Source organism: Colobus angolensis, unplaced genomic scaffold (genome assembly GCF_000951035.1).
Source record: "Colobus angolensis palliatus isolate OR3802 unplaced genomic scaffold, Cang.pa_1.0 Scaffold166, whole genome shotgun sequence".
Classification (NCBI taxonomy): Eukaryota; Metazoa; Chordata; class Mammalia; order Primates; family Cercopithecidae; genus Colobus; species Colobus angolensis.
Window position 1 is genome coordinate 2,893,092 of NW_012114777.1, and position 9,374 is coordinate 2,902,465.

At 40.1% G+C, this 9,374-nt stretch overlaps 1 pseudogene across 1 annotated transcript; it reads left to right on the plus strand.

Moving 5' to 3' along the window:
• The first annotated feature begins 2,152 nt into the window (after positions 1-2,152).
• On the plus strand, positions 2,153-2,734 carry LOC105508685 (annotated as a pseudogene). Its single transcript, XR_001001314.1, has one exon. The product of XR_001001314.1 is annotated as a signal peptidase complex catalytic subunit SEC11A-like (transcript).
• Positions 2,735-9,374: the final 6,640 nt, after the last annotated feature.

A 9,374-nucleotide genomic window follows, 5' to 3' on the forward strand; every position in this document is an offset into this window, starting at 1 on the left:
ACAAATAACGTTAAAATATTTTACAGCCATGTTGTTTTATATCTTCTACTCTTTTGCAATTACAACTTATTTCTCTCTGCCTTCCAAAACAAACAAACATGAAATGTCGTTTGCTTTTAAGGTGTCACCTCTTCTTTGCTTTGATTCAGTGCTCTTTGGCCACAAGCCCACTGGCCCCAAGCCACGTCAGGCTCCTCTGCATTGCCTTGGAAGGGAAAGATTTGGCATTGCAGCGCAGGAAGCCTGCTCTGGCCAGCGTTCCTACAAAGTGCCCTCTGAGTGACAGCTACCATCTGTTCGGCTTTCTCTCCTTAGACAGGGCAGGTCCTAAGGATGCCCTGTGCCCCTTTTCCCAAGACAACCCCCCTCCCCCAAGACAAAGGCTCTGTCCACACTCCCCAGGGAAACAGGGTAGAAGGGAAGATCCTTCTCAGGGACCAACATAAAGGAAACAGCAAACAGCCTACATATTTGAAAGTGTTAGCAAGGTCCTGTCTGAGGAAAACAACAACTAACAAAACAAAACAAAACAAAACAAAACAAAACAATCCTCTTCTCTTCCAAACACCCTTAAGTCCTCAATCCTAGAATCATTTCCTCTCTGTCCACATGAGTTAGAGCTGCACTGAATTTGTCACTGCAGACAGGCAAGATAACAGAGAAAAACAAGTCAGCAGACACCAACCAGTAAGCTTTTGAGGCCTTACATAAAGAGAATGTTCTGCCAGTGTCTGGGGTTGGTATACCTGGTTTGAGATCGGTTCTTCTACTTACTGGCTCTATCTCAAACAAATCACAGAATCAGTCTCTTTGAGCATTCATTTCCTCCCCTGTAAGATCAGAATGGAGATTAAAAATAAAACTTATCTCACAATAGCCTCCCTCATACTCTTCTTTAATTCAAGGAGAAATTTTGCTTGAATTATCAGAGTAAGATTTTACAATGTCCAGCCAGGCGGGGTGGCTCAAGCCTGTAATCCCAGCACTTTGGAAAGCAGAGATGGATGGATCATCTGAGGTCGGGAGTTCTAGACTAGCCTGACCAACATGGAGAAACCCCATCTTTACTAAAAATACAAAATTAGCCGGGCATGGTGGCACATGCCTGTAATCCCAGCTACTCGGGAGGCTGAGGTAAGAGAATTGCTTGAACCCAGGAGGCGGAGGTTGCAGTGAGCCGAAATCACGCCATTGCACTTCAGCCTAAGTGACAGAGCAAGACTCTGTCTCAAAAAAAGAAAGAATCCATGGTGTACAATTCAAATCTGGTCAATAAAGCATCGATACAACACTTCACAAATGCAAAAACCTCTGCATCCAAGGATCTATTCACGTCTCAGGCTCTGAGGTCAATTATTCCCTTCCATGAAACAACTTCCTGTTTTGCTCTATAGTATCCTTTATCACACTGGACTCTTTGCACTATTTTTGTTCTGCTTTTTTTCTACCCGCAAAATCATTGCACCTGAACAAGAAACTGATTTGTTTTTAAATCAGGTTTTCTCACAGAATCAGTGACATAAGAGGATTAATTGTTTGTTTTCAATCTTTTTTCTCCTCCTAGATCTATTTTTAAAACAAATTTTATTTTGGGATGTCCTGACTGGGATGATACTAAATTGAAAATCCTGGTGCAAATTTTATTGACCTCCATTTCCTACTATAAAGGATGTCCCCTACTAATCTATCATCTACAGGGCAGACAAAGGCCAGAGGCCAGGGAAGCCAAAACAGATGGTGTGTGCAAGAAGCACAGGACCAGACTCTTTATGTTTTGTTGATTGGTTTTAAAATAGTCAACTAGAAGAAAAAGGAAAAAACACGGGGGCATTTTTCTTCTTATTCCAAGTTGTGCCAAACTAAATGTTACTTGCAATGTGCATGGCAAACACGATGCCTACAGATAGATTTGTAATCAATGTTTCTTGGGTATGATAGAATGAATGGATGGAATGATGGATGGATAGTTGGATTGATGGATAGATAAATACATGAATGAATGAATATTATTAAAGATTTTGTTTAAAACATGCCCAGAACAAAAAAAGACAAAAGTTATCATTTAGAAAATTCTATGAATTACAAGCCAGTTGTTCCACCCGCTGGTCCTTGTGCCCTCTCCCTTGCCAGTGTCCTGCTCGCCATCCCCACCATGCTGTCTCTAGACTTTTTGGATGATGTGCTGCAGATGAACAAGCGACTATTATCAAGTCCTAAATTTCGGAATGATTGTCTCATCGGCGCTAATGATCTGGAAGGGATTAATGGTAATAACTGGGAGTGAAAGTCCAATTGTAGTGCTGCTCAGTGGCAGCATGGAACCTGCATTTCATAGGGGAGATCTTCTCTTTCTAACAAACCAAGTTGAAGATCCCATACAAGTGGGAGAAACTGCTATTTTAAGGATAGAAGGAAGAAAGATTCCTATAGTTCACTGAGTCTTGAAGATTCATGAAAAACAAAATGGGCATATCAAGTTTCTGACCAAAGGAGATAATAATGCGGTTGAAGACCGAGGCCTCTATAAACAAGAACAACATTTGCTAGAGATAAAAGATGTCGTGGGGAGAGCCAGGGGATTTTTCCTTATACTGGAATTGGGACCATCCTCATGAATGACTATCCTAAATTTAAGTATGAAGTGCTCTTTTTGCTGGGTTTATTTGTGCTGGTCCATCGTGAGTAAGAAGTCTGCCTTGCTGTTCCTGGGAAGATGCCACACTTTTCCTTACTGGATGTTGGGAGTAGATATTGGTTTGTGATTGATGGAATGGAGAACACACATGCTGATGCTTCTTGGTAGCACTGGTTTGCATTAGTTTATGTTTCCACGCCGAAGTTAGTGTGGGCATGTGCACCAGAGAGTGCATTTGAGGGGACTTTCATTCACAGGATTTCATAGTTGTCATTGTCACACTTTCACATTTTTGTACACCAGTGAATTTTTTATATTAAAATAAGCTTGAGCCAGAAAAAAGAGAGTTCCATGAATTACAAAGTGAATGCCTCCCTACTTTTCAGAGATTAACAGTGTAAAATTTTATCCATATCCTTCCCTATTTTGTCATATTTTAATATTTTTATTGCTTTATATTATTTATTTATTTATATATCATTAATTTTTTTCCCAAATTACAATCACCATTGTCCATAGTGATCTACGTCTCATTTTTTTCACTTATACATCAAGAATATTTGTTCATGTCAGTGTATAGAGATCCATGTTGTTCTTTAATGACTACATGATATTCTGTCATATAGCCATACTGTAAGTGATTTAGTCAGACTCTTACTGAAAATTAAATTGTGTTCAATTTTATGCCATTAGCACAATACTGCAATGTACTGCCTCATGTATATATTACTTATGTCACTGACCATCTGTATTTTTTAAAATCATTAATATGCCTTGTTATTTTCTGTATTGGTTTCTTTGTCAATTTTTTTTTTTTTTTTTTTTTTTGAGACAGGGTCTCACTCTGTCACTCAGACTGGAGTGCAGTGGCACAATCACAGCTCCCTGCAGTGTCAATCTTTCAGGCTTGAGTGATCCTCCCACTTCAGCCCCGCTGAGTAGCTGGAACTACAGGCACGCATCACCATGCCTGACTGATTTTTTTATTTCTTGTAGAGACAAAGATCTCGCTATGTTGTTTATGTTGTTCAGGCTGGTCTCAAACTCCTGAGCTCAAGCAATCTTCCTGCCTCAGCCTCCCAAAGTGCTGCGATTATGGGTGGAAGCCACCACACCTGGCGTATTTTTTCTTTACAGAAACTCTGCACATTAGAAATTTCAACATTTGTCATTCGTATGTGTGGCAAATATATTCTCTCAATCTGTTGCTTGCCTTTTAACTTTGTTTTTGGCATCCTTCACTGTTTAATTCTTTTAAACTTTTCTATTGTTAAATTTAGTTTTTCCTTTATTGCTTTTTCTTTTCTAAATAATACTGAAGAACCTTCCTCAACCCCAAGTTTATAAAAATGTATGCCTATTCTTGATAATTATACCTTTTATGATTGAGACATTTAATGCTGACTTAATATCCATGTATTTTACCACATTCCAACCTTTTTCAGAATTAAGTTACATGGATGTGACTCATTCTAGCCAATGAGATGTCAGCAGAGGTGACACAGGCAGTTCTATGTCATTTTTACCCCTGATCATGAAGACCCCTGTGTGAACCTTTAGATCTCTCTTCTGCTTCAGCAATACACCTTGAAACCAAATGGTTCAAATTTTGTGGGAACAAAATGGAAGCAGCCTTGATCCCTGAGTCACCACATGGAAGGAAGCTTCCCTTGAAGAGTCTCCAGGCTCACTTTTTAGACTTCACATAATCAAGAAACTTTCCTGGCTGAGCGTGGTGGCTCATGCCTGTAATCCCAACACTTTGGGAGGCCGAGGCAGGCAGATCACCAGAGGTCAGGAGTCCAAGACCAGCCTGGTCAACATGGAAAAACCGTCTCTACTAAAAATATAATAATTAGCTGAGCATGGTGGCATATGCCTGTAATCCCAGATACACAGGAGGCTGAGGCAGGAGAATTGCTCAAACCCAGGAGGTGGAGGTTTCAGTGAGCAGAGACCATGCCACTGCACTCCAGCCTGGGTGATAGAGTGAGACTCAGTTTCAAAAAAGAGAAAAAAAAAAAAGAAACTTTCCTATGTTAAGCTACTGTGATCTTAAGATATTTTTGCTATTGCAGCATAGTTAACCTAGCAATGTTTTTTCTCTACATTTAGAAGTTTAATTCATCATATTTATAGCATGCAATGTGAGAGTAAGTTTGTTTGTTTGTTTTCAAAATAGTTTTTATCATAATATTAAACTGTTTTAACTTAGAATCATTTATTTATTTATTTATTTTGGATGGAGACCAATCCTTCAATGACTAGATGAGCTATAAGATGGAAATAAATATTTGACTACTTACGGGTTCAGGGGGTACACAGCATGCCTGGAGGCCACACACACACACACACACATGCATTGCATACACACATACACACACACAGGTCAGGGAGTATGTGGAGAGAGGGATCCATGGGCCAGTCCCTTTATCGGAGTCCAGGACATTATTCAAACAGATTTCCCAAGAGTTTTAGTTAGTGGGTTCAAAGCAGCAGGCACAAATTCCAGGTCACACTGTGACTGAGAGGTGATCACTGTAGCACATCTGCACAGCCCATGTAGGATATGGGGGTCAGCAGGGCCAGTCAGGTAGCTTGTATCCAGCTGTCCCATAGGGAGGGGGTTACCAGGAGGCAGTTGTATAAGACAGATAGCTGGATCAACAACACTGAGCAACTGGGTGTGACAGTTGGGGGAGCATAGAACTGGAAACTGTGTCAAGACAGACTAATTCTGCTACTGATAAGAGAAAGTTAAATGTTCAAAATGGATGTTCAGGCAACATAAAATTATAAGATTCACTACATAAACCCACATATATCAATGTGTCTGTTTCTGCATTCTCTCTTATGTACACTGATCTATTTATCTATCTCTATACTATTACCCAACCACTTTTATGTAAGTAATTATGTATTATCTTAGGGAGTAAATTTCCCCCGTCTGATTCTTCTTTTCAAATACTAACTTCATTGTTACAAATGAATTTTAAAACCAACTTGTCTATTTCCCAAAACAATTCACTGGGATCCTAATCAAATGTTCATTATCTTTGTAAATTTACTTGGGAAGGAACAGCATCTGTATGTTATTTAGTCTTCCTCCTGTGAGGAGTTATTACTCTGTATCTTTTATTTTACTCCATTTTATGTCCTTTAATGAATATATATATATATATATATATAGTGCTCTTTTTAAGTTAGATGTTTTACAGACTAATTTGACAATATCTTGAATGTGATTTCTCCCATTTTAATTTCTAATTGTTCAATGCTAGTAAAAGAAAGTAATACTTATTTCTGTATTCCACCTTATATAAAGCCATTTTTAAAAATTTAATAGTCTAACAGTCTGTAAATTTGTTGTTGTTGAGACGGAATCCCTCTCTGTCGCCCAGGCTGGAGTGCAGTGCCATGATCTCAGCTTACAACAATCTCCACCTCCCAGGTTCAAGTGATTCTCCTGCCTCAGCCTCCCGAGTACCTGGGACTATAGGCACTTGTTATCACACCTGGCTAATTTTTGTATTTTTAGTATAGACAGAGTTTTGCCATGTTGGCCAGGCTGGTCTCAAACTTCTGGGCTCAAGTGACCTGCCCAATTCGGCCCCCCAAAATGCTGGGATTACAGACATGAGCTACCTCACCTGTCCCAATCTGTTGAATTTATTAGATTTGTAGGTATATTGTCGTATCATCTACAACTGATAAATGTGTTTCTTTTCTTCCGTCATTTTCTTGTATTCCTGGTTTACTTAAAGCTTTTTAAAAAGGGATTTAGGGGCCAGGCCCAGTATACTTGAGTTAATCTGTTCAGTCTGCTAATAGAACGCCATAAATGGGATGGCTTATAAATAGCAGAAATTTATTTCTCATCATCCTGGAGGCTGGGAAGTCCAAGATCAAGGCATCAGTAGGTTCAGCGTCTGGTGGGGACCTGCTTCATACACTGCTGTCTTTTTGCCTTTTCTCTGTGTCCTGACAAAAAAGAAAAAGAGATTTCCCTGGGGCCTCTTTTATAAGGGCACTAATCCCTTTCATGAGGACCTCACCCTCATGATGTGATCACCTTTAAAAGCCCTACCTCTAAATACCTTCACATTAGGGATCAGGTTTCAACACGTGGATTTTGGAGGATACAAATATTAACTCTTTAATAGCAATATCTAATTCTGAGTTTCAATTTTAAATAGGATCTAAGTAGAAGCTTGGTTGTAAAATCTCAGGTAAAAGCTACAGGTGACCAGATACTGGGGCTCAGCGTATGCTAAAGTTGCTTAAATGCCTTCGCAGAAGTCAGGATTGATCTTGGAGACCAGAGCAGGGCTGAGACTTATAAGGAGGCCATGAAGGCTGGGAATCCAGCAGGACTTGAGAACAAGGAGTGAGCTGCATGCACAGGAGTCCCCTGTGTTTAAAGCATCATTGAAGTGAGAGTACCAAGATGGTTAAAAAAACTCTCATGACAGCTTATGGTTGCCTATGTGTAATTTCACGTATAGAAATTGTGAGAAGGTCGGCCGGGCGCGGTGGCTCAAGCCTGTAATCCCAGCACTTTGGGAGGCCGAGACGGGCGGATCATGAGATCAGGAGATCGAGACCATCCTGGCTAACACGGTGAAACCCCGTCTCTACTAAAAAATACAAAAAACTAGCCGGGCGAGGTGGCGGGCGCCTGTAGTCCCAGCTACTCTGGAGGCTGAGGCGGGAGAATGGCGTAAACCCAGGAGGCGGAGCTTGCAGTGAGCTGAGATCCGAGCGAGACTCCGTTTCAAAAAAAAAAAAGAAAGAAAGAAAAAAAAAAGAAATTGTGAGAAGGTCTATATGTCATACAATTTTAATGTTATCCATAAAATAGTTCATGATATTTACAACCAATAAAATTTTAAATGCTTTATAAACACTTTACATCTAAATAGAATCACAAACATGAAAAAAACACAGACCACATGTTGAAGGCTGTTAATTTGGAGATTGCTCACCCTGAGTGTTAACCTTAAAGCTCGTAGGGGGAGTGATTATTACAATGTAAGATTACTCAACTGAAACTTTTCTTCTATGTCAAGAAGCCACTCTGCTTGCTTGGTACTGGCTGCCTAGAATGTGTTTGAGAAGGATTCTGAGGTCAAGACCATGTGCACAGAGAAAGGGACGTGATAAATCAATGGTGGACAAGAGATAAGAGGATGGAAGCATTTGTGCCAAACTGAGACAACTTCCTCATCCTCACAGCAGCAGGCTCTGCAGGTTCCTCCCAGATCAGAAATAGCAACACCTCCTCAATGCCTCATTCTCGCCAGTTTTTGACATAGGAATAGCACTGGGTGGTCACAGGAGGATGGAAAAACCCAAACAACCGCAAAAACAGGAACTAGATAAAGAAATCACAGGATAACAGAAAACCCAAAATAAGGGAGAAAGTGGCCAAAACCCCAGTCAGGGTGACATGTTCATGACTCTTCCAGACAAACCCAAACAAGGGAGAAAGGGGATGATAACTGGGCGGCTCCCTGCAATCCCCTCCTTTTCCAGAATACCTAATAATTATTCCACCTATTATTTAAACACCCATAAATTAGAAACCCAAACTCCATCGTGCACAAGTCATTCTCACGAGCATACACACTTTTTCTGTAAGTGTGTGCTTTCACTTAGCAATGGCGGCTTCTTGCCCTGCACTTCATTCTGACTCATCCCTGAATTCCTTCTCACATCAGCTAGGGGTGGGGTCTCGCCGGCATCAGGAGACCCACCTGAGCCCTCCAGCAACAGTTTTGTTGATATCTGTCTATCACATTACACTGAAGATTACACATGTACTAGATTGTCAGCCATTTGAAGGCAAAGAACATATTTTAATTATCTCTGTATTCCATCAGCTATTTCGGTAACTGGCATTTAATAAATATTTGATGGCCAAATTAACACTTTTGATGAGAAAAAATTAGGTAAGATTCCTAAAAAATTAACCTTGCCATTCTGAATATCTAGCCCATTTCTGTTCCTAGTTCCCAAAGAAACACATCTACATATTTTGATTTGGGTAACCACCACCACAATAAAGAGACATAATAAGTACATCAATGCAAAGATCTTCCCCACACTACCCCGTTCAGTTATGCCCTCATTCCACTCCACTCCACCACCCCTAACTCCTGACAACCAGGAATCTGTTTTCCATATCTATGGTTTTGTCATTTCCATAATGGTATATACATACAATCACACAGTATGTGATCTGTAGAGTCAGCATAATGTCCTTGAGATCCATCCAACTTGGTTCATGCATCAATAGTTCATTCTTTTTATTCCTGGGTAATAGTACGTGGTATGGATATACCAGTTTGTTTAACAATTTATCTTTTTTTTGTTTGTTGTTTGTTTGTTTGTTTGTTTAGAAATGAGGTCTCCCCCAGGCTGGTGTTGAACTACTGGGCTCAAGCTATCCTCTCGCCTTATCCTCCCACAGTGCTGGGATTATAGGATTGAGTCATCGCACCTGGTCCCATTTACCTAACGAGGGATATTTTGGTGGACTCTAGTTTTGGCTATTACCAGCAAAGCCACTATCAATAATTGCATACAGGTTTTTGTGTGAACACACATTTTCATTTCTCTGGGATAGCTACCCAGCCGTGGAATTGCTGGGTCATGAGGAAGTGTATGTCTAGTTTAAAAATAATAATAATACCAGTACTACCATGTTATTTTCCAGTGGTTCGTACCATTTTTCACT